Source organism: Sinohyriopsis cumingii, chromosome 8, assembly GCF_028554795.1.
Source record: "Sinohyriopsis cumingii isolate HCF-2022 chromosome 8, ASM2855479v2, whole genome shotgun sequence".
Lineage (NCBI taxonomy): Eukaryota > Metazoa > Mollusca > Bivalvia > Unionida > Unionidae > Sinohyriopsis > Sinohyriopsis cumingii.
The window spans coordinates 85,274,034-85,283,942 of NC_142968.1; the positions used below are offsets into that span (position 1 = coordinate 85,274,034).

The following is a 9,909-nucleotide window of genomic DNA, read 5'->3' on the forward strand; positions in this document are numbered from 1 at the left end:
GATGGGTCTGTATAGCGACAAGGGAAAATGAACATGGGAATATATCTTGGGTTTGTATAGCGTCAAGGGAAAATGAACATGGGAGATGGAAATAACACAGACAAGAGACAAACACTGAGTTGACAAGCCAAATCTAACCCCAAGCTCTATTATCCACACAGAAGGGGAAGGTTAAATAACCACACACTCTACTATCCACACAAACGTACGTGAGGGCATACAAAACCCAATCATATACTGTTACACGGGGGGAGTGAATGTCCCTCCGTATTTGGTTTTCGTTATCTAGGGGTTGACCGCCCTCGATGTTATTGCCCGGTTCGAGTAAATATAAATATAAGTGGTGAAACTTATAGGTGGAATAGATAGAGATCTGAGCAGGTATATAGAACAAACCAACACGAGCCCCCGTACATGTAAACAAACAATTTAATCAATTACATACAAACACTGTGAAAATTCATTACATCAGGAATGTACTCTGCTTTTAGAAATTTAACTTTCACCGAAATACAAAGAAAACGCAAATAGATCTAAATAAGATAGCCGATCTGTTACTGATAGATTTAGTTCATCATAGGATCGAGTGAACAATCGAAGTCAACGTCTTGTATGATTTCATAACCTGCTCGTCCTCAGTCTGTTTTTGCTTCCTCTGTCGCTGTTCAGACCCCTTGGATCTCGGGATGATACTTTCTACCACCCGTCTCAGGACACTCTCAAAATACTTCTTCAGAGATTAATACGTCGCAGGGTTGCGTCACAGGATTATATGTCTCACTGCACTCTTCTCTATGCTTCTCCATATAGGTCTCAGAATAACATCCCTCATTCGTTCTATACGTCTCTGGAACTATTTTCTCCCTTTTAAATAAATATAAATAGAGACAACCTAAATTTCCCGTTATTTATGAAACGGTTAATTCTTCATTATTCTCCCTCGTTATCAGATTTCACTATCAGTGCTAAACAGACGCTAAGGTTATCAATCGACTCCACATGTCTTATAGTGACCCTAGTTAGTCAAATGGCTAATTCGTTACGCCTTGACCTTACACATTACCACATACACAGCGAATAAATAGGATACATCACGTCAATCAATTACTAGATCATTTCCGTCAATACACACTTATTCTTAATCATACGTGAAATCTTCTAAATTCGGCGAATTCACACGGATTCTTGAAATCATATTAACTAATGTAATGCATTAAATTCTTAGAACATAATTCTTATGCAAACAAGACGACAAATTCAAACAATTCGTCAAACTTATCTAAAGAAGATTAATGTACAACTTCCTATGCATAAACTCAACACAGTTATACTTCATAAAGCAAATTATTACACGAATGTAGAAAAAAGATTCATGCAGATACAAATAAATAACTTCAGCAAAGCATTATATATGGCATAAACAAATTACATGGAATTGTCACACTACCTTTGCTGTCACGTTTCTCCCTCTAATCGGTAAATTAGTTCGTCGCTTCCTTTCGACAATCGTCCCCTTTTTTGGACACCAGTTGTTTTACGGAAATTTCTTGCAAATTTCCGGAGTCCTACTTTTTGGGTCTCCTCTTGCAGGAAAAGCTTAGACTGATTAAAATTCGATGCGGGCGATATTAAAACCTATGAAATTTTGTGTTGGAACACGCCCTCTCATTTAACGTACCAATCAGAATCGAATATCTCTGCCCCCTTTTTTCCAGAGGCGCCAAAGTCAGGGTCAACTTGACCCTGGTAGTTTGAGTAACAGAGTTCTGCGTTCTCTCAATTGTGACAACTTTACCATGAAAATGAAGTTTTCCTTGTCCTAAATTATCCGCCTGGCTGCTGTATAAACAAATGTTTAATTAGGAACAGAATTCTCCCTCTAAAGGACATTACCGTACACGGTAGTATGGCGATATGATACGCGCTTGTCTCCATGAATCTAATTAATGGTTGTCTGGTCTCAGCTAATGTATTCTTGTTAGATCGACATAAAATGTGCCACTTCACATATACTATCAACACAAACGTACGTGAAGGCATACAAAACCCAATCATATACTTTTCACACACGCTAATCAGCCAAATCAAACCTTAATCTACGATCCACACACGCTAAGCAGCCAAATCAAACCCCAATATACTATTCACACACTGACAAGCTAAAAACATAACCACAATCTATGGGCAGGGTTATACAGTGCAATGTCACTCGCGTCATTCTTCAACATTGTTACAATTTTTTCCGAACGTGTGTTTTGGTTTTAGATTTCAGAGTTAACCATAGGCAGGGTTATACAGCGCAGTGTCACTCGCGTCATTCTTGGAAAAGCCTCGTGTTTGTTTCCTTTCTTGAAAAAACGGTAGATCTCAGGTTAGAATTTTTCCGTGACACATTGCAGTGCCAAAATAAAGAGAAAGCTACGATACCTGAATTGTACAAGCTCGTCCACTCCAGATTTTATTTCATCCACCGATTTACTGATTTACAATTTGTAAGGATGTAAGTGTTTCAAAAAAAAATTACATGACAAACGGAACATTTCACAGAAATAGGGTGACTACTGGTCACAATTTTGGAGAGGTATCTTCACACGGGAACAGATACCTTTAAGACTTCAAACAACACTACTATGACGGAGAGAGAGAGAGAGAGAGAGAGCGAGTTATTCCTACTTTAGAACATAACAAGACACTTACGTTTGTTTTTACAGTCTATTTTCGTGAAGAAACATTCAAAGAAACACTCATTCCACTCAGATAATCACAGCCATAGAAAAATTTCACCATTATTAAATATCACCAGAGTGAACTGCAGATTTAGGCAACTAAAATTCCCTCCTTTTTTGATAACGTGGATGTAAAGTTCTCACAGAATAGTTCATCCAAAATATGCTGTGATGTATTTGACTATAAAACTGATACAATTTCTGCGGGATCGCCCAGGGTACGATTGTTCTTGCGTTAGTTTTACTTTTTTTAATTATTTTATTAATCGACTAGCAGTGAGACACGACTTATCTCGACACTGTGTGAAGAGATACTAAAGTCAATTCGCAGTGAACGCGGTCAGAAAATAAGTCTAGCCAATGAAATCGTTTATGATGAGCGATGCATTGTTTTGTTCGAAGTTAGTGTGGCAAAATAATGCCTACGCTCTTGCATTGTTACCATTGCAGTGCAGACAGACTGAATATGAACTTGAATCGCTCTGTTGTGTATTATACCATTTCTTCTAACCGTATCAACTACTGAAAGGTCACAGTACTGGTTCACTTTTCTGAAATTGTCAATTTCTTTTTAACCTCACTTAAACATTTTGACATAGACACTCACATAGGTGGAGTCAGAAGTGTACTGAGTGGCACGTTTTTTTGTTGTTTTTTTTTTTAAATTGTGAATCTGGGGTTTTTATGAAGTAAATAAACTAAAGTATAGTGAACCTCAAGGATGGTGACCCAAGCTGTCTGTCTATTGATGCGTGTATTTACTTCAGAAGAAATAGGACTTCTAAAATAAAAAAGATATACGGCAAGCATGATTAGAATGAACACATCGGCAGTTAACTGTAGGAACAAAGGGGGTGTTTTCCTTCACGTCCGTGTAACTTAGAGTTTCAATCCTCTTTCAAGACAAACTTGTATCCTTTTGTAGGGCTTGAAATAAAGAACTGAACAAACGTAAGCATTTTGCTCTAGATATTTCCATTTTGCAGCAACAGACTATACAGCATAAATACTGTTACAACAGTAGAAAGCCTTAAATCTTCTAGCAAAAAAGTAATCTCGACTTTCACACATTGGTAAATGGAATACTGTTTCTTTTCTAGGGTTTTAATTAGCCCCTATGTTCTTATTCTACAACAAAGAGACACTTACGTTTTATGCCAGGTCTATTCTGATCCAGTGACAGTGAAATGAATAGTGGACCGTAAGACACACCCCCTTTATATAGGCGCGTGGTCTGCCATGGATATAAAGTAGCCCATGGTGTTTAAACTTTAGTCATTTGACGTTTTGCTATCAAGATGAAACGATTGAATCATTTCGAGAAGAAAGAAGAAGAAGAAAGCAAGAGGCAGAAACGTGATCCATCGCCTCGTACCATCGCTGAAGTCTTGGCACAAATTCATGCCAGTGATTTTGAAGATGATATGAGTGAACCAGAATCGAACCCCAGTGAGTCTGCACCTAACCTAAGTTCACCAGTCAACCCTGAAAAGTACTATCACATTCGAGAGACGGAAAAGCGACCCTCTAGAAAATTTAGAACCACGACTTACAAATACACGGTGAAGTTTAAAGATTTCAAGTCCGACGTACCCTTGGAGAAAGCTGAAGGGTTCATCACCGAGGTGTGGGATTCTTTGCTCACCACACTCAAGCGACAATGTCTACCCAAAGAAGACGATCGCTTGGGACTATCCATGTATCACGACGGCTTGAAATCCCCTGTTTGGATCGAGTTTATCAGACCCGCAGAACTAACCCCTTCCAAAGTCATGGACAAGATACAACAGGTGCAACAATCCAACGACCGGTTTGACATCACCGATGGAAAAGCCACAGTGAAAATGACCCACACCTCTCCTCCTCAAGGGAGTGGTCGCAAAAAGGTCTTTATGGTGAACGGCCTTCGTAGTATTAAGCGTAGCCTCGTCCAAATTCACAACCCTCAAGACCAGATGTGTTTAACCAGGGCTATCGTGGTGGGACGAGCGTATGCCGACAAGAACGACACGGCAGAATGGAAAAGAGCCTGGGAGAACATTCGAAAATCGAACCGAGCCAAACAACGAAACGAAGCAGAACTCCTGTTACAACAAGCCGGCCTGTCCAAAGACACACCCTGTGGCATTCCTGAAATGCAAAACTTGCAAGATGTCCTAGCTCCACGCTACACCTTGAAAGTGCACCCTCAAGAAATGCGCGGGCCTCTGTTATTTCGAGGCCAAGATTTTAAAGATGGAAAATACATTCACCTTTATCATCACGAAGAATATTTCGATACCATTACCACCATCACTGCATTCCTAGGATACGGTTATTATTGTGAGAAATGTGACTATGGCTATAACAATCGAGAGCAACACAAGCATTGTGGATTGAAATGCTCAGGATGTTTGGCTTCTCAACCCTGTCTGAGCGAAGGGCAAGAACCAGTGCATTGTCCTGCTTTTCTGCGCACGTTTGTCAGCCCTGCCTGTTACCAACAACATCTGAAGACGCAAGGTTCACAGACGAAATGCGCTTGTCAACTCCTGAGATTGTGCCCTACGTGTGGACAAGGCATACGTACCAATAGTACCAAAGCACACATATGTTCAGGAAAGAAAAAATGTCACATTTGTCATCACATCGTGGACTTGGAACATCAATGCTACATGCAAAAATACCAACCCCAACAAGAGGAAGATGACAGAAACAAAGGCAATTTCATCTTTTTCGATTTCGAATGCATGCAAGAGACCGGCACTCACATTCCTAATTTCTGCGTGGCTCATCGAGCGTGCGAAAAGTGCATTCAAGAACCTATCGTGAGTCATTGCCCTCACTGCAGTAAGATTCCTGGAGGGCGTGAAAAAATCTTTCGAGGACCCAAGACGCTAGAAGATTTTTCCCAATGGGTCTTAGACCCCATCGACGAAACGTGGAGCCAAGAGGACATCGAAAGTTGTGGTAATTGTCATCGTCACGCCACAGCGATGGTTCACAGTTTCTACGGATACGATGGACAGTTTCTTCTCAGATACTATACAGAACATGGCACCGAACGTCCTAAAGTCACTTTGAACGGAGCCAAAATCATTTTCACGCAAGTGGGACAAGTACAGTTTAAAGATTCGATGGCTATGCCTTTGAGTCGAATGCCTAAAACGTTTGGAATGACAGAAATGGCTAAAGGGTACTTTCCACACTTTTTCAATACCAAAGCCAATCAACACGCCGTTCTATCCCATTTGCCTAAGGCTCACTATTACGACCCCGACAACATGCATACCGAACAACGAGAAGATTTCTACGCTTGGTACCAGGCTCACGCCTCCGACCCTTTTGACTTTCAGGAAGAAATGTTAAAGTATTGTCGTTCCGACGTGGACATTTTACGGCGTTGCTGTGGAAAATTTCGAGAACTGTTCATGGAACACGGAGGGGTCGATCCTTTGAAAGAAGCTTGCACCATTGCCAAAGCGTGTTCCTTACTATACCGGCAACGATTCATGCCTGAAAACACCGTTGCTGTCATCAGTCCTCAAACGACCAACTATGTCAAACGTCAATACTCGGTCAAAGCCCTACGGGGGTTACATTACTTGTGCGATAAAGAAGACAAATGGATTCAACATGCCCGCAACGGAGGAGGTGAAAAGACCATCGGAAATTGTTCCGTGGATGGCTGGGACTTAGAAAACCCCAAGATCGTGTACGAGTTTAACGGTTGCTTATTTCACGGATGTCCCGTCTGTTACCCTGACCGTGGCACTAAAAATCAGTTTTCACAACGAACCATGGAAGACTTGTACCAGGCCACTTGTCAGCGACGCCTAAAGTTAGAACAGCAAGAATACCAAGTGGTGGAAATGTGGGATCACAAATACGGTCGCCGTTTCAAAACCGATCCCGAGTTTAAACGTGTCGTGGAAAGTTACAAGCTGATGGACCCCCTGAACCCGAGGGATAGTTTGTACGGAGGAAGGACCAATGCCACCTGTTTGCTGTACCAAGTCGACGAAGAGAAAGGAGAAGAAATCAAATACTTGGACGTGTGTTCGCTGTATCCCTACGTGTGCAAATATTGTCACTTTCCTGCAGGGCACCCGCAATTGTTGACGGAACACATCGACCTGGCCAACATTCGACAATACGAAGGCTTGATCAAGTGCAAAGTTTTGCCTCCCACCGACTTGTACCATCCCGTGTTACCTCACCATTGCCAAGACAAATTGATGTTTCCTTTGTGTCGTACTTGTGCAGAAACGTGCAACCAAGACCAACCTTGTCATCACACCCAGGAAGAACGAGCCTTGACGGGAACCTGGGTCAGCGTAGAATTGTTCAAAGCTCTGGACATGGGATACCAACTGTTATAAGTGTACGAAATTTGCCACTTTCCCAAGACACAACAATACGACACGGGTGACCCCACTCAGAAAGGCATTTTCGCAGACTACGTGGATGCCTTTTTGAAACTGAAACAAGAAGCCAGCGGCTATCCTTCCTGGTGTCACATTGCCGAAGACCAAATACAATTCAAAGAGAAATACTGCGAACAAGAAGGCATCACTTTAGACCACATCAAGAAAAATGAAGGCAGGCGATCGTTTGCCAAAGTGATGTTAAATTGCTTGTGGGGCAAAATGGCACAACGACCGTGTTTACCCAAGACGGAAAATTTGACAGAACCTTTCCGCTATTTCCAGATGATTCACGACAAAACGAAATTCATCAAAGACGTGGACGTCGTTCGTAAGGATTTGATCTTAGTCAGTTACGAAGAAGATCTGAACTTTGTAGAAGACGATCCATTTGGAAATGTCATCATTGCGGCTTATGTGACAGCCCATGCTCGCTTAAAGTAGTACGAAGCTTTAGAACTGTTAGGGGATCGCGTCCTGTACTTTGACACGGACAGTTGCATCTACATCCATCGCCCGGGTCAGCAACACCCTAACATCGAAGGAGACCGTTTAGGAGCCTGGACAGACGAACATCCTGATGACAAGATTCTAAGTTTCGCGAGTGGCGGTCCTAAAAATTACGGCTACGAATACCGTGACAAACAAGGAGAAGTGTACACGAAGTGTGAAGTGAAAGGATTGACTCTGAATTATCGTACCAGTCGAGTGGTGAACTTTGGCGTATTGAAAGAAGCCTTGCAGTCTGGAGAGGATGAAAATTTTAAAGAGACCACCCACCAACCGAACAAGATTGTACGTTTACCCACTCACCACATCCTCAGTCGACCCTTGGAAAAAGTCTATCAAATCGTGTACCAGAAGCGAGTGCGTCTTCCCAACCACTTTACTTTGCCGTACGGTCATATCGATATCGGACAGTATATCAAAAGGAATCATATGCAAGGCCAATAGTAAATGGTCAAGTGTCAGAAGAACCCGTTACCGAGGACATCCATTCCCTTCAGGACAGGACTGTCGTTTACATTCCCAAAAGAGCCTTTCGGGAGGACACTTGTGGGACAGTACCTCATGTAAAGACTGTCAGAACATTACACTCTGTCCCTTAGACATCTTAGTGACCAAACACATGTTTTACAGAGACTTGTCTCTATTTCACTTTGATCGTTTTCATGTGCCTTTTATCGTTGTACATAACTATTTGACTTCGATGTATTTTAGTCTTTCGTGTTTATTTTTGAAACCTCAATAAACGTGTCCTGAAAAAGTATATAAACTCTTGTCTTGTCTGTTTTCGTGTCACAAGTTACGTTCCTGACACTATGGCTACCTCTGCTGTCTCTGCTCCCTCTTCCTCCACTTTCAAAGTCATCGACGAACACTTAGATCGTGCCAGTTGGGAGGCTTTGTATCTTCGCCATCCCTTTAACATGCTCATTGCTGGACCTAGCGGTTCAGGCAAAACCGAATTCGTCAAACGTTTGATCGAACATAAACATCATTTGATCGATAGACCACCTCTGCGCATCGTGTGGTGTTACAAAGAGTGGCAATAGGCGTACAGTCTCTTGCGAGAAAGTCAAGGTCATTCCATCGTGTTTGTGGAAGGCATTCCTAAAGAAGACGACGGAATCGTCTCTGACTCTCATCAAACCCATTTGGTCATTTTCGACGACATGTTAGGAGAAGACGAAGAAGAAATTAAACTGTGGTTTACGCGCAAAGGGCATCACCGTAATGCCAGTGTCGTTTACATCACTCAAAATTTGTTTCAACAAAGTAAAGCCCATCGTACCATCAGTCTCAATGCTCATTACGTGGTCTTGTTTAAAAGCCCTTCAAATCGCAAGTGCAAGTCTTAGCCAAACGGTTAGGAACGCCTTGGCTCACTCAGGCGTACGACGATGCCACTCAGACTCCACATGCCTATTTACTCGTCGATTTGAAACCCACTACCCCCGATGACTTGCGATTTCGTACCCATTTGTTTCACCACTGGTGTCAAGACGGAGGGCCTGTTCTCTACACGTCCCCGTCCTCGACTTAACTTCACTCAAAAAAAAAATCTATAAAAACCTCGGACTCTTTTTGTCAGTCTCACACAGCGTCAACATGACGTCCCTTCAGACTCATCTTCCCGTCAAATTGATTCGTGCCTTGTATGGCATCAGTCGAGAAAAAAATCCACAAATACGTGCTCCTGTCTTAGAAGCCAGTCTCAAAGAAGTCTTACGATGATTCACGGTGACAGCACGTCAATTACTACAAGGGATCATTCAGATTCCTCATCAAACCAAACGCTTTTTTGATAGAAACAAAGTCGCTTTGACCCAACTGGCCGATCCCCGCATCGACACTCCAACCAAAAAGCAAATCATTTTGAAACCTGGAGGGAGCGGTACTCTAGGTGGAGTCATCATTCGCTCCCTCTTAAGATGGGATCCTAATGCTCCCAAAGTTCTCCCCAAGAAAAAAGCCAAACGAAGCCCCAAGAAGAAAAAGAGCCACGGTGTCAAGACCAGGTCACCACCCCAGAAAAAGAAAAGCCCACAGAAAACACGCAAGAGAGGCACTTCAGCTAGGACGCAACCATACATTCGCGAACCACGACCTGCAAGGGCGGTGACCGCGTGTCCGGTAGCCTCAGGTTCATCTACTTCTCCGTTGATGACACCACGGAAGCCCGTGTCTCCAAGAACTTCTCCTCCAGGGGTGACACCCTCCTCCTCTTCCTTAGTGCCAGCGGATGCTGCTCACAAAGTACCTGCTCCCAAAAT

General features: G+C 42.6%; 1 long non-coding RNA gene across 1 annotated transcript; it reads right to left on the reverse strand.

The window, feature by feature from the left end:
- Positions 1 to 411: 411 nt before the first annotated feature.
- LOC149794044 (uncharacterized) lies at positions 412 to 2,266 on the reverse strand. Its single transcript, XR_016422607.1, has 2 exons — positions 1,448 to 2,266; positions 412 to 864 (listed from the first exon to the last, which is right to left on the reverse strand). It is a non-coding gene; the product is annotated as an uncharacterized LOC149794044 (long non-coding RNA).
- Positions 2,267 to 9,909: the final 7,643 nt, after the last annotated feature.